Source organism: Pogoniulus pusillus, chromosome 35, assembly GCF_015220805.1.
Source record: "Pogoniulus pusillus isolate bPogPus1 chromosome 35, bPogPus1.pri, whole genome shotgun sequence".
Taxonomy (NCBI): domain Eukaryota; kingdom Metazoa; phylum Chordata; class Aves; order Piciformes; family Lybiidae; genus Pogoniulus; species Pogoniulus pusillus.
This window is the reverse complement of record NC_087298.1, coordinates 6,403,036-6,426,942: the sequence shown is the minus strand read 5'-3', so window position 1 is coordinate 6,426,942 and position 23,907 is coordinate 6,403,036. Positions and strand designations below refer to the sequence as shown.

The following is a 23,907-nucleotide window of genomic DNA, read 5'->3' as shown; positions in this document are numbered from 1 at the left end:
TAGATGTTTTTATCACCACTTCTGGTTTTTTTTTTTGCTTTCAGAAAGTTCACATATTGCATTTTTGACATTATGTAAATTAAAAATCACCATGGCATTACCTGAAATAAACTATTATATCACTCCTTTCACGCTGCTCTAGTTAAGATGCTGTCAGCACTTCCATTACTAGTCCTTATTTCAAGGAGTTTCAGACTCAGTTGGTACAAAGGTGTGTGTGTGGATTATTTATTTATTTGTTTGCTTTTAAAATTGTAACAGAGTCCCAGCCTAGAGAAGAAACTCAAGAGAGATGTTGAGGTGCTGGAAGGTGCCCAGAGAAGGGCGATGAAGCTGGTGGAAGGCCTGGAACACAAACCCTATGAGGAGAGGCTGAGGGAGCTGGGGGTGTGCAGCCTGCAGAAGAAGAGGCTCAGGGCAGAGCTCATTGCTGTCTACAACTACCTGAAGGGAGGTTGCAGCCAGCTGGGGGTTGGTCCCTTTTGCCAGGCAACCAGCAACAGAAGAAGGGGACACAGTCTCAAGTTGTGCCAGGGCAGGTCTAGGCTGGATGTTAGGAGGAAGCTCTTGTCAGAGAGAGTGATTGGCATTGGAACGGGCTGCCCAGGGAGGTGGTGGAGTCACCATCCCTGGAAGCATTCAAGCAAAGCCTGGATGAGGCACTTAGTGCCATGGTCTAGATGACTGGATAGGGCTGGGTGATGGGATGGACTGGATGGTCATGGAGGTCACTTCCAGCTTGGTTGATGCTGTGATTTTACTTTAACTTGATTTTCTTCAGATCTGAGCAAAACCTGTTAGTTCAGTTTATTGCTCGAATGCAATGAGAGAAAGAGAAGAAAAAAAACAAACCAAAAAAAATCAACCCTCCAAAAGTTTGAAGATTAAGCAGAAACCTTACGGAAGATATAACTCAGGTGTTGAAAACTCAGCTGGGATGTTTCACTGGAGCAGTTTGTGGTAGAGGTTTAGATCACAGAGCAGGGCACATGCTGAAGTGGAAGAAGAAATCCATTTAGAACAATTTATTTTCCATTAAATTAGACTAATTGAAGTCTGAGTGAAGCCCTGATCAGTGGGACAGATTGTCTCATGTATTGGGAGTTCAGGCACCCCTGCAATTAGCTGTGTTTGGAACAGTGTTTACTTGTAACTGTGTGTTTATAAACCTCCTGAGGCAGGACAGGCTCATCACACTTTCCTGGGTGAGATCTGCCTAAGCAGAGATTTTTGTCTAGGACTTCTTGGTAGAGCTATGATATTTCCATTACTTGGCCTACATGATGCACGTGTGTGGTCTAAGTGCACACACAGCGATCACGATGCAATTATGCAGTGTTATTATAGAAACATAGAATCAGGCAGGGTTGGAAGGGACCACGAGAATCACCCAGCTCCAACTCCCCTGCCATGGCCAGGGACACCCTACCCTAGAGCAGGCTGCACACAGCCTCAGCCAGCCTGGCCCTAAACACCTCCAGGGATGGGGCCTCAACCACCCTCCTGGGCAACCCATTCCAGGCTCTCACCACTCTCATGGTGAAGAATTTCCTCCTCACATCCAGTCTGAATCTCCCTACCTCCAGCTTTGCTCCATTCCCCCTAGTCCTGTCATTCCCTGAGAGCCTAAAGAAGTCCCTTCCCAGCTTTTTTGTAGGCCCCCTTCAGAGACTGGAAGGACACAATAAGGTCACCTCAGAGCCTACTCTTCTCCAGACTGAAGAGTCCCAACTCTTTCAGTCTGTCGTCCTAGAAGAGACTTGTCATTGAAGGCTTGTACAACAAAGGCACAGACTAGGAATTCAGTTTGCATACATGCAGCTAGCTCAGGCTACTCTTGCATTTGGCATCTTCTCAGAAATGGTGTTTAGGTCACTAGGGTAAGGTGACAGCTCTGGGTACCAGCAGAAAGCAGGTCAGTGTTCTCTGAGGCAACTGCTGAAGGTCTCACTGTAAATAGTCCTAACTGTCAGGAGCTCCCAAAGACCAGCCTGGAAAACTCAAGACACATGGCAGGCAGTATAGATATGTAATCATAGGTTGCTCTGGCTTGGAGGGACTTTGAAAGATCATTTAGTCCAACTCCTTGCAGTCAACAGGAACATCCACAAATAGAGCAGGTTGCTCAGAGCCCCATCCAACCTGACCTCGAATATTTCCAGGGATTTAGCATCTTCCACCTCTCTGGGCAGCCTGGTCCAGTCTCTCACCACCCTGTGTCCAAAATGTCTTCCTTCAATCCAGTCTAAAGCTCGCTCTTTTAGTTTAAAACCATCACCCCTTGTCCTGTCACAATGAACCCTGCTAAAAAGCCTGTCCCCATCGCATGTACTGTGTAACAAAGATGGTGAAAGGCCTGGAACACAAACCCTATGAGGAGAGGCTGAGGGAGCTGGGGGTGTGCAGCCTGAAGAAGAGGCTCAGGGCAGAGCTCATTGCTGTCTACAACTACCTGAAGGGAGGTTGCAGCCAGCTGGGATTGGTCTCTTCTGCCAGGCAACCAGCAACAGAAGAAGGGGACACAGTCTCAAGCTGTGGCAGGGGAGGTCTAGGCTGGATGTTAGGAGGAAGTTGTTGGCAGAGAGAGTGATTGGCATTGGAATGGGCTGCCCAGGGAGGTGGAGTCACCATTCCTGTAGGTGTTGAAGCCAAGCCTGGATGAGGCACTTAGTGCCATGGTCTGGTTGACTGGAGAGGGCTGGGTGCTAGGTTGGACTGGATGATCTTGGAGGCCTCTTCTAACCTGGTTGATTCTATGATTCTATGACAGTGTGAAAAACTGGTTATTGTTAAAATTAGAGGTCAGGGGTGGTGAAAGATCTGAATATAAAAATTAATAAACAGTATTAAATTTTGGGGAAAAATACCACCTTGCACTAATTAATTTCCCCTTCATAACATAGCCCTGGGCTGACATCTCACTTCTCTGGGCAATTCACTTCCCAGTTCTGGTTTTGCAGTGTCAGTCAGCCTCACCAAGGTGGTGCAAAAGTCAGCCTAGCTCTGATGTAGGAGTGCAAGTATGGAAGGAGGAGAGTCCTCACACACAGGAGTGTCAGCAGTGTACTCTGGCCCAACTGTTTGTGTCTCTGCTCTTCCTCGCAGGCTGAACCCTGCACCTATCTTTTGGAAGATATCGTTTTCAGAAACAGTTGTGCAGGAAGAGGAATAAATTTGGTCTCTGAGTCACATCGAACAAGGAGTAATGGACTTAAATTACAGCCAGGGAGATTCAGACAAGACATTAAGATAAACTTTCTAACAGCAAGGGTAGTTAAACACCAGAAAAGGTGGCCCAGGAGGGTGTGAAATCCCCACTCTGGGAGGTTTTGAGTGCAGATTAGACAAATGCCTGACAGGAGTGACAATTTTGATGTCCCTTTGGGGCAGGGGATTGTATCTTGATTTCCCTTCCAGCCCCATTTTCTACAGCGCTCTGGAAATCCTTCAGAAGTAAGAACGAACACATTTTGATGGCTTACATCCTACCCTTCATCCCTCCGTGTAATCATCCCGTCTGGGACACTAGGCTGCGGCTGTCTCCTCGGGATCCATGTGTAAATGCCATCAGCTCTTCAAACCTCCCAGCTCCCAAGGCTGCTGTGCAAACCCTCCCGTGGCAGGCAAGCACACAGGGCAGCCTTTAGAGGGTTATCCTCAGAGGCATCTGTCAGGCAAGAGGCTGCACAATGAGCGAGCATCAGGAGCCATGGAAAACTTTTTTTTCCTCTTTAAATTACTAAAGCCTCTAGCAGGTGAAACTGAGCCCTTTCTGCTGGCTGCATTGGAGACTTCTGCTGAGCTGCTGCTAGTGCCTCTGCCTCCCCTGGCAGTGAAGGGACAAGAGCCCAATTTGTGAGCTGCAGGAAATTTCACAGGCAAAATGCAAACAGCCAATTTCAGGCTTTGTTTAGAAATATTTTCTGTGTTTCCTGCTGCTGTAAGAAACCAAGAAAGGAAAAAAAAAACACACCTAAACAGGAACTCACTCAGTCTCTTCAGTGCCACTCATTTTTCCACTCCTAGCAAAACAAAATTCAAGCTGTAAAACCAGAGCAAGCCACAAAGCAGAGGACAAGACCAAGAGGTCTTCATTGGCTGCTGCTTTACTCTATGACCATCTCTTTTTCACCCTGAAGTCTCCATGCCCTCTTTTCTTGCCTCTGTCATCTCCTGCTTTATCACAGCCTCATCCTTCCACAGCCACTGAGCTCCTCCTGATTGCAAACTGCAGGAGTGGAGATTACTTCACTCCCCACACAATTCATACTCCTGGCTCCCTGGCTGGGCTTCTTGATGCCACTTCAGATAGAGCAAAATTAGGATATATTCCCCCTTTTACAGCCTAAGCTACAATTGCTAATTGAGTAACTGCCAAGGCAGCCTTGGCTTGTTGTAAAATTTCCCAAGGTAGATTCAAGTGATCACATATTGCCTGGCTGAAAACATGCAGAGTGATGGCTGCAAAAGCAAATACCACAGAGCGCCACACAGTTTAAACCCATTCCAGTCGGGACAACTCTCTGGCTCGCTCATCTCTCCATGCCTTCGGTTCTGTAGCTCACCTTTCAGGCCCACGGCCACAGCAAACAAGTTTCTTCTCCATTATCAAGCAGCTATCTCCCACATAGGTCTTACAAGAAGAGACCTCAACATTCAGATCCTCAGCTTCAAGTTCCTACACCTTTGAGCTGCTTTGGTACAGATTTCATGTTCAGAATACAGACTCGGTTTTCCATAGTCATCCTTCCTAGGTTTCTTTAATCATCCTTAGGCATAATGCTGCCAAGCACAGGGACAGACAAAAGGGACTCGGGCTTTTTTTAAATGTATGTACGTAGGCACATATATATTTTTCATTTTTGGATGTTTCCCTTAATCATAGCTTGAATTAATGCAGGGCTTGTTCATTCGGAGCTCTCATTACCCTCTTAATTAACTGTGCACAGATGGAAAAAGTCGGAACTGCTTCACTCGAGTTGTTCTGCTAGTTTTAAAATGAGATGGCAGATGGAGGACAAGGCAGAAAGGGCTCAGCTCAGAGGTAGGAGACAAGTTTTCAAGCTGTCACAGAAACGTCAACAAACGCTCCATCTGTTTATGAGGTGTACCAGGCAGAGGCAGTTTTAAGTGCCATCCACAGACGTGAGTTCAAAGAACTCCAAACAATTAGCGGCAAAATGAAAGTTGCCGTTTGAGTTTGAGATTTACCAGGATGTTGACAGTTCATATTGCTGACATTGGATTCCAGAGCAGCCAGCACACCACTTGAGGCAATATTCTCATCATGGCAGGAGCCAGGATGAGCTTAGGACCCTCAGGGTATGTGTTGGCTTGCTACATCCCTAAAGCTCTGCATGCAAGCCCCAGAGAAAGGAGAGATGTTCCCAAATGCCCTCATGAGAGGGAATCTCTTGAGACCAATAACTCTCAAGGAAGCAGCTCTCAGCTTGTTTGCTGTGAGCATGATCCCACAGAAAGGAAGGGTCCTCAGTTGAGGACCCCAAATGCAAGAAGAAAATTTGTGGACAGGTCCTTCTCTGGCATCAGCTTTCTGAAGTTTTCTATAAACGAAGGCAGGATCCCTGGCACAAATCTGTGCCAGCCTTTGGGAATTACAGGCAGCCAAATGTAACCAAAACCCCACACATAAGGTGATGCAGGTGGGAACAGCAAACTTCCACCTTCTCTTTTCCTAGCAAAGCCCTTCTTGAACTGCTCCACTGAGATACTAAATTAGTTACCCTGATGAAAAGAATATACCTATCAGTTCACACTGATCTTGTTGTGAGAGGGCACAGCACCACTCAGCATTTCAGAGAAGGAACAGTGTAAGATAACCATGCCAGGGCTGTAGGTAAAGTAACCACACCAGGACTACAGGCAGCAGAGCAACACTGGATATTTAAATAACCTAGGAAGAGCACATCTGTTCCCTACCAGAGAAGCCAACTTAGAGCAGTGTGCATCTGTACCCAGGCTCTGCTGGTTTCTATATGGTTAGCAGGCAGGCTTATTTGAAAGTGAATTGTACCCATGTGGCTTCCACACAGCCAAAGATGCTAGAAGAAATACACACAAAAAGCAGCTCTGCACAACATCTTGTGATATACTTACTAATTCTTTTCCAAGTAACTTGAGGGGTTTATTTTTGGACAACACCATATGTTACAAGGATGGGAAGATTCAGGACCCCATCCATACACTCTCATTTCAAAACTGAAACCATAGACTTGAATTTTACTCATTTTCAGAGGTGTCTGGGTCCAGCTCAGGTCCAGTAGTTTTTATAGCATCCAGGTTTATTTTAATATATAGATATAATGAGCAGTTTCCAAACTAAAAAGCAATCCCCTGACAAATGGGACAGCTCCACCACAAGCTGCAATGGAAGCGTTCCCATTTCCTTTTGATGTGGTGCATATATTTATGCATGTGAAATCCCAGCTGCTTTTTCCTAGCTCCTCTCTAGCACCCCACCATGGCTCCATACCACACAGTTAATTTTGTTTAGACTCACAGAGGTTTAAATAGTTTAGACCCTATTGGAAGGGGCCATATGTGAAGCACAAAGTACCATCCAGTCTGAGGATGCACTGAGTACTCTCTACCAGTTGATAGAGAAGAGCAGAAGACACACGGAGAGAAGAAACTAAACTAGTGATGTACAGTGCAACCGCTCACCATCTGGGACCCACCTAAGCTATGCTTGCTTTTCCCTGGCCAGCTCCCTCCTCATATACAGGGCATGACATCAGAATGATCTGAATAACCCCTGGGCTGTTTCTGTCAGGCTCTCCTGGCTGTGTCCTCTCCCAACTTCTGCTGAAAGTTAACCCTATCCCAGCTGAACCCAGGACAAGCAGGCTGCCCAGTCCTGTTCATAGCTGTGCCTAAAGTGGCTCAGAGCATTGCATGCTGTGGGTGTGCACCTACACCAGCATTTTGGTATACTCTTGAATATCAAATCTCCCTCTTTACTGCACTTCAGCTCACATGGTGAAGCAGGTTGGGTGTGAATGAGCTGATTTGATTTGGACAGACATTCCTAATGCACTAACGAACAGTCAGACTTTGCAGCCAGACCAGAGGAAGCCTAAAATGATTCTCTCTATATAATCATAGCATGGACACTGGTCCTTTGGATCAACTCTTGTTCTCCACAGGTGATGCTATAGGAGCACACTCTCCTCTGCTTTGTTCAGTCCTTCCAGGTGGGACCGATGGGATATTGTTGGTAAGCATCCTTTGAGAGGAAAGGGAATATCTGAAGTGTAAAATGTTACAGGACAGGTGGGATGCAGCTCCAGTTTGTTATGGAGAAGCTGGGCAGCTGAGGAAGCATCTTGTATTGTACAGCCTGAGGTGTAAATGTTTTGCCACATTTTCCTTGCATATGGAGAGGGCAGAGTTAAACCCAGGTTTGAACTAAACCATTTAAGGGCTTTCAGTTGTGAAGGATCCACATGCCCAAGGGGAAGAATATAATTTTAGTTTTGCCTTTGGTGTTATTTGTGTGCTGTGTGTTCAGACCCCTAAACTCTGTCAGCAATTCAAATGGTGCTGAGGCTGCAGAGCTAATGGCTGCCTGGAGTAGGAGTATATGGAATGCTAATGTTTTGTTAAGAGCAGACCACCACAGGTGACACTAAGACACTACAGCTGCCCAAAGTTCACCAGAAGGAACCCAGAAACACCCAAAATCCTGCCAGAAAAAGGATGTGACTGATTTTCTTCAGACTAATGCCCAGGAAGATCAAAAAGTACAAACCTACCAAAGCTTTTCACTAGGAAGAAGAAGAATAAAAAAGGAAGGAAGAAATAAAGGAGAAAGTGGGATAACAGCAGAAGCTAATCTCTGTGCATGTTCTCAGTCTGACAGGAGAGTACCCTTCCCAGGGGTTTCTTATCAGAGCCTCAGCTCCCTCAAGGTCACAGATCAGGGTAATTACACTCTGATAAGCACAGCCCATGCTCATTTGCAGTTAGATACTGTGGCTCCTCATTTTCTGCTCTGAATATTGAGACAGCATCATTGCCCCAGAGCACCTGCAGTAATATACTTCTCCAAGCTGGTTGCAATTCAAAGGTATGACATGTAATTCTGGCACCTACACCTGGAAAAGAGCTTTAGGAAGCTTAAGTTTAAACAAAGGCATGAGGTGTCAGTTTTCAGAAGTCTGGTACTAGCAAAGGCTTGTTGTGGGCTCATCAGGAAAGAGGCTACAGTCCAGGCCAAGGAAGGAGCCAGTACCTGCTGATAGCTCTTTTGGGTATTGTCATGAAAATCCTGGAGCATACACCATGGAAGCAGCAGCAATGGCCAAAAAGGCAAAGGTTCAGTTCAGCTCTTGGGAACCCTGCAGCAAACCAGGACTGAGCAGCACAGAACCCCAGAAATATCCAGGTTAGAAAAGACTCTCAGGATCACCAAGTCCAACTTATAACCCTACTCTACAAGATTCACCTTATAGAATGAGATATCTTGGAGTGATTTAATTATCAGTAGCTTCCTATGCAGCTTACAAAGTGTTCCACAAAAGTGAATCACATAACATATACTACACAGTCTGCTACATCCTCTAGAAACACAGGACAGTCCCACATGAAGTTGTAGGGCAACAAAGCTGGTGAGAGGCCTGGAGCACAGCCCTCTGAGGAGAGGCTGAGGGAGCTAGGGGTGTGCAGCCTGCAGAAGAGGAGGCTCAGGGCAGAGCTCATTGCTGTCTACAACTACCTGAAGGGAGGCTGTAGCCAGGTGGAGTTGGGCTCTTCTCCTAGGCAACCAGCAACAGAACAAGGGGACACAGTCTCAAGTTGTGGCGGGGAAGGTCTAGGCTGGATGTTAGGAGGAAGTTGTTGCCAGAGAGAGTGATTGGCATTGGAATGGGCTGCCCAGGGAGGTGATGGAGTCACCATCCCTGCAGGTGTTCAAGAAAAGATTGGATAAGGCACTTAGTGCCATGGTCTAGTTGATTGGACAGGGCCGGGTGCTAGGTTGGACTGGATGATCTTGGAGATCTCTTCCAACCTAATTGATTCCATTCTATTCTAAGACTGCACCAGACATTTCCCCTGCCTCTTGGAGCACTTGCACACAGAGGTTAAGGCAAAGGATAGAGTCTCGTCCTTGGCCATTGCCGTTCAGCCACTATCCCCTGTAAGGATGCTCTGCAGAAGCTGTCTGAGAAGCTGATCCAACTGGACATGCTCACAGACTGACCACCCCTAGAGTCCTTCTGCAGCCTGTCTGGGCCAGAGTTTGCTGTGAGCAGCCTCCCTGAGGCATTGCTGGGTTATGAATTTCGTGAGTGAGCAGAGAACAGTTTCATTTTTAGACCATTTCCCCACACACATTTCTACTTTTCTCCCCCTCTTTTCTAAACCAGGTACTTAAATCATCCCACTGAATAATAAGGATGCTCACCAACCCAATTTAAGGCAATTTCCATTTCAGTCCCAATATCATCCTCAAACATACTTTTCCCTTTATCTGTGGAATGGCCTGTTCTGTGCAGCACCTTAAATAGAAAGTGCTCTGCTGGCTAAATGCTGCCTTTCAACTATTACAATAAATATATGACAGTGAAGAAAATAAGAAAAGAGGCAGGCGGGGACTGATCTGCCTTGTCATATGCTGGTGACTTGGCACTGAAAGCTCTGTCAGTCCATTAGCTGCTGTTAATTTCCTTGTTCTTCATGGCAAAGGTGGCCATAAGTGGTGGAGCCTCTGGAAATATCACATAAATGGGGTGATTCACTCTCAGAACTCTCCCTGTAATAAAATCCCATTTAGAAAATGTCCCCTTCACCCAAGGAAAAAGGCAAGCTCCAGAGCCTGCCCTGCTTTCCCTTGCAGGAATGCATGACCCAACAGCTTCAGACAGGAGCACAGATCTGTCCATTCTCTGCAGACTGGTCATAATTTGAAAGGCACATCAAGTCTGGTGCTCTATAATCACTTCAGACACAACAGCTTCTCTTTCTTTTTTTTCAGAGGGGGACTTTTCAGACTGGACAAAATCCCAGAGAAACAGACACATATAAAATGAGCATAAAATTCTTGCCTCTAGCAGTATCATTAGTGTGTGTATGTATGTCTTTGTGTGTGTGCTTGAGGAAGTGATAGATGTGGAAAAAAGCAAGCAGAGGCGATGAGGAAATGCAGCACACCAGCAGTCAGGACACTGTACTCAGCAGTGCTCCCTCTTCTTCAGCCCTAGACTATAAACCTCATCTCCTTTCAGCTGTGAGATGCAGAGAGGGGAGAGAATACCTTAACTGAGGGTGGTATCACCCTTTTAAATGTATGGAGATGATACAAAGTTCTGACAGTTTGAGCAGGAGTAACTTTAATTTGCAATGCAGTCCAAAATTTGTGGGGGAAATAAAAATATAAACCAATGATCATGATTGACTTTTGGACAAAGCCTAGATCTGTCTGGATGTCACAGAAGCCAGCTAGCTTTGTTGACGCTACCAGACTTTGCAATGCAGTTAGATTTCCTTCAGAGGGTTCAAAATGAGATCTCTGCCATATCTGAATCCCATCGAGAAAGAGTGGAAGTGACACAGGGATGGGATCTCCCCTAGGCTACCAGGCAATGCTATATTCATTTCCCAAAGCCTAGCAACTGCCTGCTATGCTTGAGGGCTGCCTCCTCTGAATTCCTGCACAGGGCTTTGGCTCCAACACCAATTTCTCCTAAATTGCTGTTTAGAGACCTCATACTAAATTAAGCTTTGAAAGGTTTGAGTACAAAACTCAAACTCAGCTGGAGCCCCAGTTAACAACTGGGGCAATTCTCAGGAACCTTTCCCTACTTGCAACTCAGACTCTGGAGAAACCCTAGAATGGAATCAGGATACACATCCCTTCTGGTCTACTGTGTCCAGTTGTGGAGCTCCTATTACAAGAGGGATATGGATGTGCTGGAAGGTGTTCAGAGAAGGGCCACAAGGATGATCAGAGGGCTGGAGCACTTCTCCTGCAAGGGGAGACTGAGGGAGTTGGGGCTGTTCAGTCTGGAGATGAGAAAGCTCCAAGGTGACCTTATTGTGGCCTTTTAGTATCTTAAGGGGGCTACAAGAAAGCTGGAGAGCAATTCTGTAGGATGTCAGGTAGTGATAGGACTGGGAGGAATAAAACAAAGCTAGAAATGGGTAGATTCAGATTGGATGTTAAGAAGAAGTTCTTCACCATGAGGGTGGCGAGACCCTGTGCCGGGCAACTCACAGGTTGCCCAGGGTGGTGGTGGAAGCCTCATCTCTGGAGGTGTTTAAGGCCAGGCTGGATGAGGCTCTAGACAGCCTGATCTAGGGTAGGGTGTCCCTGCCCATGGCAGGGGGGTTGGAACTAGATGATCCTTGTGGTCCCTTCCAGCCCTCAAATCTGGGGCTGCTGGGCAGAAGCAGGCAGCTGGCTGTCCAGTAGCTGATTTAATGTGGGCATGATTAACTCACAAGTCTAACCACTCATTAATAAATTGCTAGTAATCAGGACAAGAAGCACAGCTATCTATCTCCAAATATTTCCTCAGAATTAAGTGAAAGTCTTCACCATGCCAGGAGGATCAATCCCAAGCTAACACCAAGCATGTGGGTGGAGATCAGCTTCTGACCTCATGTTTGCCAAGTTCGCCTAGAAGAACAGTACAGAAAACACCAGCAAATCAGGGCATGCTGCCGTGAGCTGTCTGAGCTTGACTCTAGTCCTTCTTAAAAGGATAACAAGGAGGATTTATGGTCAAGGGTTTGGTGTTTCCTCTTCTGACTGGACCTGTTAGGTAAGGCTTGTCATCAAAAGGGCAGGATTTGGAGTGTTTTGCAGCTGTGCTTCCTAAAATATTTACTCAGTATCCACTGGAGCAGATTGTAAAGCCATCAGCAATCACTCTAATCTTCCTGAGCAGCCTGAGTGAGCAGTGAAATGAAAGACTTTACTGAAGTCTTCAAATAGCTGGTGAGATTAATCTTGTCAAGTGTAAACACTTCTTGGCTCAGCAGTGGGTTGGGGGTAGGAAATATGAGGCTGGGCTCCTTTTCTGGAAGACCCACAACTGCCACTTTTGCCACAGAAGAGGAGAAACAGTCTGGATGATACAGAAGGAAAACCTGTAATGGTAGGGAGAAACCTGACCTGGGGAGCAGTGCTGTTGAGGTGCCCAGTGTGTGTGTTAGCTCCCTACTCAAGCAGATATCACTTCAGTAATAAAAAGCTTTCCTGGAAAACAAAGCATGCAGGGCATTGCCTCAGACTTCCCAAAAGCCTCTCAGCAGGGAGGTTTTGTGGGGGATATATAAGGACAATCATACTCAATACAATTGATGGAGAACATCCTGTCCTTTGCCTGCAGACTCCAACCAAGGATAACCAAATAACCTTGGGAGGTGTGCTCTATTTGACCCTTTAATGCCATCAGTCTTGTTACAGCCTTGCTAATCTCCCAAGTGCTTGGAGCCCATCTCCAAGCCGGGAGCAGGACTAATTGCCAACATTGCCAAGTCCAGAGAGATGAGTAACTTCAAGACTCCAAACAAGCACATGAATTCAGACCAGCACTTGAACACAGAGCCAGACCTCATTGACTTCGATAGACCTGAAGCATGCATTAGGAGTTAAAGATGTGCAGGAGTGCTTTCCCTTGCTGCACAGCACTGCTGTGAGCAGGGGAATATCGCACGGCCCAAACAACTCTATAAAACTGATGCTTGGGGACTTCCCTCCTCCCTCTGCAGCTTAGCAGGACACAGTAAATTAAAAGTCTGAGTGACACTGAGGAATACCAAGCACTCCAGTGAATCACTGCAGCAGCCCATGCCTCTCAGCACTGCCTGCACCAGACAATAAATACCTCAACATCTCTCATAAGCAATATCCTGAATTGGGGCCTTAAGCAGAGCCCTAACGGTCAGTGCCAACTATTGTGATAGCTGGAATGAGCCAAGGAAAGCAGGAATCTGGCTTGAAACCAAGCACAGGTTCTGAAGATTAAGATATTTTAGCTAATGAGCAGGTATAGCTGAGAGAATTAGAATGAGAAGCAGTAGAAGAGGAAAAAAAGGACAGTGGGATGGCAGTCCTTGCAGGAACTCATGATGGGGAAAACTATGGTGGAGTCATTGTGCTCTATTGTAAAAGGCCACAGCAAGACCAGACAGAGAAGAAAAAGATGTCTTTTGTAGCACCATTGACCTCCTTTCCACGAAATATCCTTTCTGCCAAGGTGCCTGTGGCTGTAACAGCACAGTCCATTTGTATGTCCCCTCAAATCATTATGTCTTGGTGATGACCTGAGTCAATAAGTCTCACACTAAGAGCAATCCCATTTCTCTCCAGGATGAGATGACATAATGAAACACAATGGAGTCCCACTTCTCTTTCTGGCAGTAGTGTTGCCACTTCAGTTTTTTTTAAACTGCTCTGAAGTATCTATCACTTTATTACATCTTCCTCCTTTGAAAGGAATAATTAGCATCTGGGCCAATCCTACTGCAGTGTCACTGACAGTCTGACTACTTTTGACTCTTCTTAAAAGCACACACAAAACCAATTCCCCAAATCCTTAGTAAATGAGCCATCCTTGCCCAATGATGCTTTCTCCTCCTGACAATCTCCAAAGATAAGATGTAACCTCTGAGTTTTAGTCACACAGATCCACTCCCCCCACACACCTTTTTTAAAGGGAATTGCTATTCAAGGCTGCTGGAAAATACCAGATTAAGAGAGTGATGGATGTTGTACTATAAAACAGGTAACAGTATAAAACCTGCATGCACCCTCCCCACCCTAGCACAGTATGCAGTAACCCACAGCAGGTATTTCAGCAGTGTGAATTTTCTGTTGGCTCTCCCTGCCTTTTACAGCATTTCTGCATCAGAAGACAAAAATGCCTTCAGGACCTAGGTAGGTAGAAAGAATTTAGTATTGCAGAGTGATTGAAGCTGGAAGGACCTCTACAGGTCATCTGGTACGACCCCTGACTCAAAGCAAGGACAACTTCAAAGTCATATTAGGTAAGCTGATAATAGTGATTATTTAGACCCCCTGGGGTCTGCCTGTATGAAGAGAGCTCAAGCTGATTTGCTTTGTCTGGTCTTTAGCCCTGCTAAAGTCAGTTCACCTCTTTATCCCAGAGACCACATCTTCTCTCTAAGCCACAGACACGCAACTCCAAAAGAGCATCACTTATTGCATTTCCTAAAGGACTCCAACTTTAGATAATCCTTGCAGACCAGAAAGGGAAAAAAAGGGGGAGGGAAAAAAAAAGGCAACAAATAGAGGAAAATTCTCTCACCCTAAGCCAGAAAACAGAACCAGTCTAGAACCAAAACTTCACATAGCTCCTCCTAGTTTGCCACCAGTTGAGCATGTATCCTCTCCTAGCAACACTCAGCTCCACAAAAACGTCAATATTCCATCAGAGAGCATATTTTCACTTACCAGCAGGCTTTCCAGACAGATTGTAACTGTGGTTGTAGTTTTTTGTCTCCACTAGCTCAGGGCAGACTGCAACCAATCACTCTCAGGTGAGAAGGTCTCGATAGCCAACTGCAAATCTGCATTTCAGAGCTGGCAGGGCTTGGTGCCTCCCCCTTTATGAGGAAGAGGCTAATCTAATTAGCACCTGAAAACAGCTCAAATGAGGTCACTTGCTTCCTGTGTAAAGCTTAATTTTGTATAATTTATTTTTACATTTTCTAATTGACTGAATATTAATTAACTGGAGTTTAATACAGAAGATGAAGACATTAAACTCTCATTAACAAACACTGAGTCCTATTCATCCCAAACACTTCACATCTGCAGCATTAAGTTATCAAGGAAGAAAAAAATCTGCAATGATTTATGCCTTTTTCTGGTGAAAAAAGAGAGGCAATGAATCTGCTTTATCAGCTAATTATCTGCAGAGTGACACATGGCTCTGCAAGCACCCAGAGATGGCACATGGATTCTGGTGAAGTACCAAGCACATAAAAGCTATGTTATTTCCTTGAGTGCAGTGGCATCAACGAAGCTTCAGATGACCTGGAGCACAGAACTAGGAAGTAAACATCAACAAAGCATAGCAGGGCATGGAACTCACAGAATCATTTTGGTTGGAAAAGACCTCCAGATCACATTAAGTCCAGCTGGTGACCTAACACCACCACAGCCATCAAACTGTGTCCTGAAGTTCCATGTCCATATGTTTTTTGAACATCTTTTGGACTCACTGGGATGGGTAGCAAGGAGATGAACACAACTTTTCAAAACTGGTGTGAATGGAGATCAGCTTTGCCAAAGGCAACAGACCTCATTGGTGGACCTGAGAAAAAGAAACCTTTATAGGCTTAACCTGTTTTAAGTGAACCTAAGGCTTCATTTGTTAGGGTCTCTGGTATGTGCAGTGGTTAACATTATGGGACTGCAAGCCCTGTATTGGGTGATCTACTTGTTAGGCACAGAGCTGTTTCTCCTCCATAAAAAACTAGAGAAAGATAGATTTAGACTTTAGGACATTAGAAAGAAATTCTTTGCTATAAGGGTGGTGGAATGCTGGAAGAGGCAGTGGATGCCTCATTCTTGGACACATCCTAGGCTTGATGGGACTCTGAGCAACCTGATGTAGTTGGAGATGCCCCTGCTTACTGGAGGGGCGCTGGACTAGATCACCTTTATAAGTTTTTCCAAATCAACCCATGAATGATGAAGGGCACTAACTTCCAACTTGCAGAAGGTTCCCTCACCTGATTAGTCAGCTGCAACTCATGGAAGGCCAGCCCAGGCAGAGATGTTCAACAGGGAAATGAGGAATGAGGTCAGGCTGTTAGCAGAGACTCCTGCAGCTCACCCTAGTTTCCCATGAAGGGATATTGTGTCAGACTCCTCTCTGGTTCAGTTTGCTTTAAATATAAACACTAGGAGATGTCACTCTGCTTCAGAAAATGGAACATAGCTGGAATGTACTAAAAGTGTCCCAAAAAGTTATTCAGTGATTTAAAAGTGTTTCTCTCTTGTCATGTCATTTATAATTTAATTAGTGGCAGATTGTCAAGCAGTAACTATAATCTATAGATTCATGCACCAGAGAAAATAGCTACCTCATTCTTAAAGCAGCAGAGCTTGCTCCCTCTGAGCTTGCTGCTGATGGAGTTGCCATCTGCTGATAGTTCCCTGGATTGTCAGCAGTTCCTTTAAGGATATTAATATAAATGAAGGAGAACACAGAATCACAGAATGCACTGGTTTGGAAGAGACCTTTAAATGCCACCTAGTCCAAAGCCCCTGCAGTGAGCAGGGACATCCCCAAGGTTGCTCAGAGCCCCATCAAGCCTGACCTTGAATATCTTCACCACCTCCCTGTGCCATGTGTTTCAGTGTTCCACCACCCTCACAGTAAAGAATATCTTTATGTCCAATCTAAATCTAACCCTTCTCTCATTTCAAACCATTGCCCCCTGTCCTACTGCTGCATCTCCAAAACCTCTTTTGAAAGTAATGACATGATTAATATTTCAGCAGGTTTTACTTTTCAATAAGGTTTTCATTTTTTCCAGCAGAGACCTTTTCTGAATGTGAAACCTGAGTTTCTCTCTGAAAGCAAACATTACAGTAAAAGTGTCAACAATAATCAAGAGTAACTTCTGAAAATAGCCTCGAGAAGGAAGTCTGAGAGCCAAAACCAGAGTGACAGTGGAGACAGTGAAAAGACAAAACCAACTAAGATGGTGAAGTCTGTTGCATATCAACAGGAATTCAGTGAGCTGGAGGAGAGTTAAGGCCAAGAAATGTTGAATAGTTGGATGGAAAACAAAGCAAAGAAAGACCAACCAGGCTGCCCTGCAAACATACCTCAGCTGAAGCAGAAAATTGAGCTATTGATAACAAATAGGAAACTAGCACCTGAGCAATGACCTGCTGTGACACCCAGCAACCTGACAATGCAAAACTCCTCTACCACGCTCCTTTGGAGAGGACAAAACAGAGCAGTCATTTAACCAGACTCCAGTTTTACTGCTGTATCTGTGGTCAAACCCAAACAGATGAGAAATATAACTAGCAAAAAAGTCACAGTGAGAGCAGTGAGGGTAGAGAAGGGACATGGAGCTTGCCCGTGGTGGGACTGAAGATTGCCAGATTCTAGAGCAGACTAGAAAGAAGCTTTTTCTTGGTGGGAACCCACCCAGATAGCCAAAAAGACTTTGAAATACCAGAGCTATATTTTATTTGAGCCCATTTGTTTGAAATGGAGTGAACAGAAATAGGTTGGGAATGGGTTTCCTTGAGCAGAAGTCTCACTATTGGGATTTTCTTCAAAAGCTAACTCCAGTCATGCTGCTCCTCTCACTAAGAAGTGTCCTTGCAGCATTCAGGCCCTTCTCACACATGGCAAGGTCCCTGGCCCTTATGGATAAATCAGTTTTCACATGAAAATGAGAGGAAAGGGCCTCAGGTTGCACCAGGGGGGGTTTAGGTTGGATAGAAGGGAAAATGTCTTCCCTGAAAGTGTGGTCAGGCATTGGAGGTGCTGGGTCACTGTCCTTGAAAGTGTAACAAAAATGGGTACACATAACACTTTTGGAGATGGCTTAATGGTGGTGTTGGGGTGATCATTGGACCTGACCTTAGAGGTCTTTTCCAAACTAAATGATTCTATGCAAAAGATTAGCATTAAATTCAGAAAAAGTTACCCCTCTTTGTTCAAAAACATCCTGGACAACTGAAAACATTTTGTCTCTGACATCTCATTGGAAGGGAACTAACACCTGAGAACCTCACCTGCTCCTGAACATGTTTGTTTTCCTCCAAAAGGAGTTTGCTATGGGAAGGAATACCTCATGTCTGTCTCTCTGTCTGCTGTACTCAGTTCTGTGATGTGACTCACAACAGCAGTTCTCCTCTATTTCTTGCAGTGGTGCAGCCAGCAATGTAATCTCTGCTCCTAAAAATCTCATCAAAGCAAATGTGCACTTGGACTTGTCATCTCCTGTGTGCCTGCAAACAGAGGCTTTAGCTTCCATGCTTCAGGATTTCACAGGACACGTCAAGGATGTTGCTGCTGAACTGAAAGGCAGCGAGGAAAATCAGGTTGTTCCCAGCTGCAGTTTCACAAAGGCAATTGCATGATTCAAGGACTCACTGAAGATGGCTGCTATAAAAAAAGATCTGTTAGGAAAAGCCAACTAAAGTCCTGTAGTTAAATGGTCAATTTGCCACCTCCAAAGCTACCAACCTGCTCTGGACTTCTTGTGATAAACGTGCAGGCTTTACGATAAGAGAGACATGTTTGTAGCCTTCATGAGATAGGAGATCATCCAAGAGGCAGTGGCAGGTAGACTTTATATTTCTGTAGACAGAAGCACAGTGTAGAGCACAACCAGCAGAGGAGCCACCAACCCCCTCAGGGCTGGTAAGCAAAGACACAACAAAAAGTTTGCTGTGGGCAACCACTGGAGGATGGGCAGCTCTGGTCAGGTTTATGGGTACTAATTGGTACAGCACCTCTTGGTTAGGGCAGTCTTGAGCTGTGCTGGGGATGAGACTAGGATTAGAAAGGAGTTAAACCCAAAGTCTTGGAGTGATCACCCCAACCAACCTCAAAACAGGGCTGATGTCTAATTTCAAGGCATGTTTGGAAGGAGGAGAAAGGGGAGGAAGGCTCTCTGGGAATCAACCAGGTTGGAAGAAACCTCCAAGATCATCCAGTCCAAACTATCTCCCAGTCTTGTCCAATCAACTAGGCTATGGCACTAAGTGCCTCATCCAGCCTTGTCTTGAACACTTCTAGGAACAGCAACTCCACCACTTCCCTGGGCAGCCCATTCCAATGCCAATCACTCTCTCTGCCAACAATTTCCTCCTAACATCCAGCCTAGACCTGCCCTGGCACAACTGTGTCTCCTTGTTCTGTTTCTGGTTGCCTGGGAGAAGAGACCAACCCCACTTGGCTACAACATCCCTTCAGGAAGTTGGAAGGGGTTTAACAAAGCCTGTTAAAGCAGAATTGAGGGGACAGGATGAGCCACAAGGTCACAGCAGAATTCTTGGCGTTCTCTGTGGAATTAGGGACTAAGGTCCCTAGGGACAAAGGAGAGTTTTGCTGAGTGTGAATCTCTGGTGTCCTCCACGTTACTCCTGCCAAACCTTCCCTTTGCCTAGGACATCCCATGGCAGGTTAGGTGACATGCCAGGGATTTGATCTGCACACAAAGTGGCAGCCAGTGATTCTGCAGGAAGAAGGGTATTTTTTGCCTTCCTGGGAAATGGAAAGCACAGCTTGGAGAGTAGTAAAACCAGGAATGAAAGCAGCTCATTTACTACATGTGAATTAGTTTTCACAGGCAAAAGCTGCTCTAAGTGTGGTGATGGGGACAGAAAATAGCCAAATTACAACACAGAGACACCTGGTAGAGGTGCCCAGGGAGGAGCACAAGGAAATAAAGCACACAAGTTGATAGGTATGAGCATGCAACATGGTACCTAGTGTCAATGCTGGACCAAACGTGAATTACTGCAAGAGAAGGAAAGTGAGGGCTTTAATGGGAAGTATAATTCTGGGTGAGTATTTAATATTCTTATAGACAAATCTAATGTGATTTTTTTGAAAGTAGAGTTTCATAAAGCACTCTGCAGTTGAGTTTTCAAAAGATGAAAACCACTTTGAACAAATGAGAACTCAATTCAAAAGACAGAGCAAAAACTGATTTTGTGTTTTCACAGTAAAAATTTTTAGCAGCAGGAGGGTGAGTTTTGAGAAATTCTCAACTATCTCTGCCAATAAAAAGAAATGTTAGAAAGAAAAATAATTACAGCACATCTGTTAATCATGACACCTTGAATGTTTTCTTTTGGTTTTTATGTTACATCTCTTTCCCTCTAAATTCCATCTGCTTTTTCTGCCTGGGTTGTAAACTCTTCACAGCAGGGACTGTTTTCTTATAAAGCATTTGTCCAGCACCTCACATGTTGTGGAACACTAATGTGATGTGAATAATATATGGCTCTCCTCTCTTGAGCAAAAGACACAGCTCAGAAGCAAAAGCAGATGATGATGGCTTTGAGACAGCGAAACATGAATTCAAGACAAACCTCCCTGCAGCATGAGGTCTCCATTGTGGCTCATGAAAGTAAATGCCAAATGGTCTTACAGTAACAGAGATGATCTCTAAATCATTTCAGGCTATGCAATTGCTACACATAATGCTCCTGAAAAAAACAAACCCAAAGCAGTCAAAACTAAAAGTGTAGTGCAAAGTTTTGAGTTAGCTCCTGCCAGGAATAGCAGAGAGCAGCCTGTGTGCAACATCTGCTCATACAGTATGAGAGCAAAAACATCTGGTCACAGCAGCTCCCACCCTTACCTGCCTTAGCTATGCAAAGTCTCTAAAAAGGTGGAATTAACATGCTTTTTATAGGGATGGTAGCTGGATTCACAGAAACATCCAGGTTGGAGAAGACTCTCAGGATCACCAAGTCCAACCTATAACCCTACTCTACAAGATTCACCTTAAACCATATCCTTAAGCACCACATCCAAACCACCCTTAAACACATCCAGGATTGGTGATTCCACCACCTTCCTGGGCAGCTCATTCCAGTGCCTGATCACTCTCTCCATGAAAAACTTTTTCCTAATGTCCAATCTAAACCTCCCCAGTCTCAGTTTGAGGCCACTCACACCATTGTTTTAATGGGACCAGATTTTCAACTCTTTTCATCTCTCTTTACACAGTATTTGTTCATGCTTTACACAATCTTAATTCACAGTAAAATCCCAAGCCACACCTGTGACTGCCCTGCAAAGACAGTCAGGAGGAATAAAAAGAGACCATAAAACTATCATCAATCAGAAGCAGCTTTAGCCATTTCAAAATATAAACCACTTGTTATTATTTTAATCATCAGTTTTCAGGTAGTTGTACACAGCAATGAGGTCTCCCCTCAGCCTCCTTTTCCAACTAAAGGGGAATAAAGAAGAAAATATTTTCTCCAAGGCACCAGGTTCTGAAGAAACCCAGGGCTCTCAAGGAAAACTTGTGGGTTGTTCTCTGTGACTATCTCACATTCTGCTACTTGTGTCTTTTCCACTTCTCTTCATGGTTGCTCTTGCATGGAGTTTCCTCCATCATTAACAACACATCCAGGTCCCAAACCCACTGTCATCACGAAAGAGAGCTAAGTACTTCATGTATCACAAGAGATATTGCTTCAACTTCCTCCAACAAGAAAGTCTTCCTTTTATCTCTAATAAATTCACATCTTGCTTTCTAGCTTATTGCTTCATGTTTAAAGGGGAAGGTAGGCAAGACAGACTAAAAACTGTTGTAGATTTTGTTGTTAAGGGCATCAACAGTTGTAGACATGATAGAATTTTTAAGAAAGGTGGAGGAGGAAACAGATCTCCTAATGCAGCAATGAGAGCTGTAGTTTAGCAAGGATGAATTAGTCCAAGATACCTTAACTTTGTCCTATTGTCCAATTCTGGAAGAAAACAGATGTCAGCCATTCTAGAAGCAATGTTTGGAAATATACAACAGAAAAAAAAGGGGGGTGGGGGAGGAAGCTTTATTAACACTGGAAATGTACTCTTAACTTGGATTTCCTTTTCAACACACAGCTTGTTCATCTCACAGCTCAATGAACTGTTAACATCACATATTTCTTCTGTTCCAGCAGCAAGTCCAGTTGCTTGGGTTTCTGCTGACTGCAGACAGATGAGACTCAGCTTTCTCAGGGAGACAGGGAGAGAGGGAGGGCCACATGGAGCAGGACAAAGGGGATGAGACACCAAGTCTCAATAGCTAGAAACCTTGTTGAGCTGCAAGCTGGACTTTGAGACATTCTTTAGCTGAATCAGGAAAACATAGAATTGTTTCAGGTGGAGAAGACCTCTAAGACCATCGAATCCAGCCAGGGACCTAACGCCTTTAAGACCATTGAATCCAGCCAGGGACCTAACGCCTCTAAGACCATTGAATCCAGCCAGGGACCTAACGCCTCTAAGACCATTGAATCCAGCCAGGGACCTAACGCCTTTAAGACCATCGAATCCAGCCAGGGACCTAACGCCTTTAAGACCATCGAATCCAGCCAGGGACCTAACGCCTCTAAGACCATCGAATCCAGCCAGGGACCTAACGCCTTTAAGACCATCGAATCCAGCCAGGGACCTAACATCACTGTGGCCATCCAATCATCTTCTGAATGCATGCAGGAATGCTACAGCTTTTCTATTTCTTATGCATAACACCAGAATTTGATTTTCTGCATTAATGTGTTTTCAAGTAAGCCAGTTCCTGAGTATTCAGAAGGGTTGGAGAGCACTGTATAAATAGTGGGGCACTGCTCTGGGCTTCAGATTCTGAACTAGATTTATTCCCTGCTCTGTCATAGCCCAATCCAGTCTGCCCTTCAGGAGAAAGGCCAGGAAATGTCCTTGTCCAGTTCTTCCTAAGTACAACAGGCAACCACTTTCCATAATAACAGTGCCAGACTCACCAAGTTAAAATGAAGCCAGTGTTCTGTAAATAAACAGGAAGTTACAACTGCAAATTAGAGCTGCAAATAAAGAGTTCACAGTTTAAGTCAAGATGCAAGGGCAGCCCCTGACATGGTCTGTATTTCTAAATAATATTATTTTGCTTCCATCTTTTGTCACAATGTCCTTTGTTATAGGTGTACTTGTGCAAGAGAATGTGGAGAAATTAGACAACTCACCCATGCAGTCAGGCAGGATCAGAAGAGAAAGAGGTGTCCTGATGCGTGGCCCTGGGGTCTCTTTCATACCCAATCCTCGTCTGGGATGGTAGAAATCTGCTTAGCTGCGGGGATGCTGGTTGTGGATTCAGTCTCTGGCCTCATTTAGGCAGAAAGAAAATCTAAGAAGCAAAAGAGGAAAAGATGCAAAAGTCTGAGCCTCTTCCAGCAACAATGTAAATTTTTCAGTACAAACTTCAACCAGTTTAACAAGAAATGCTTGCTGGACACAAACGTGTGACAAATACAGAAGACTCGAGCTAACCTTGATGGGGTTTTGCAGGTGAAGCCAGACTCTGGTTCTAATCCTTTCTTCTAACCCTTCCTTATTTCCTGTCAAAACTTCAGTCTTGTGCACCCTAATCTGGAAGTGTTATGGATGTGAAAATATGAATGAACTTTTGTTTTCAAATGACAGCTTCGGTCATGACCCACTGAACTTTCTTGTCATTGTCAACACCGTCTGTCTTTTGCTTTCACAAACCAATCCCATGGTTGTTATGTTGCTAAGATCAAGAAAAGGCAGCTAATCTTCTATTTTTGCTCACTGGATTGAAAGGAAATGCTGCTAACATCCTGCTCCTCTGTTCCAGTGACATTTGGCTGCAGTTTCATGCAGAAGATGGAATTCAGCATCACGTGGGAATTGCAAAAGATAATATTTTTTTCCTAAACATTGGCTCCTCACACATTTCCCCCAGGATGTGAGAGAAAAAGGGAATGACACTTAGCATTCAGGAGTGAAAAATAAGATGGAATCTAATGAAATCTTTATCCTCTCAGGCATCAGAGAACAGCTCAACGTTTCTGATTGAGAGGAAGATGGCCATGTGCGATGCCATAGCCATTTGTGCTGCCCTTCTAACACAGAAGTGTTCAACATGCTGGAGGATAATCAAGAGAATAACAACACTAGCAGCAGGCAAGAGTTTTGGACTTGTCATCTTACTTGGCTACATGCAGTTAGGTCTCAGTAAAGATGACTTGCTAAAAATCTAACTAAAGTACCAAGGCTCATTGGGTTTCGCTAAGCTCCTACCTCTGTAATCACCATTTATGAAATTAGAACAGGGGGAAAATGAGCCACTCCATCTCTGTGTCATATAATGTACTTTTTCTGTGTGTACCAGAGAGGGTGATTGCTGCTAGGTATAATTATTATAATAAAG

At 44.7% G+C, this 23,907-nt stretch overlaps 1 long non-coding RNA gene across 2 annotated transcripts in view; it reads right to left on the bottom strand.

The window, feature by feature from the left end:
• Positions 1-23,907, bottom strand: part of LOC135190164 (uncharacterized) — a 44,094-nt gene that overhangs the window by 148 nt on the left and 20,039 nt on the right. The window contains exons 2-4 of one of the 2 annotated variants that reach the window (XR_010308438.1): positions 22,700-22,860; positions 18,216-18,329; positions 17,177-18,134 (exon numbers count right to left, since the gene is read on the bottom strand). This is a non-coding gene — a long non-coding RNA (uncharacterized LOC135190164). Of the gene's footprint in view, positions 1-17,176; positions 18,135-18,215; positions 18,330-22,699; positions 22,861-23,907 lie in introns of those variants that run through there. The other variant, XR_010308437.1, reaches the window with a different exon arrangement.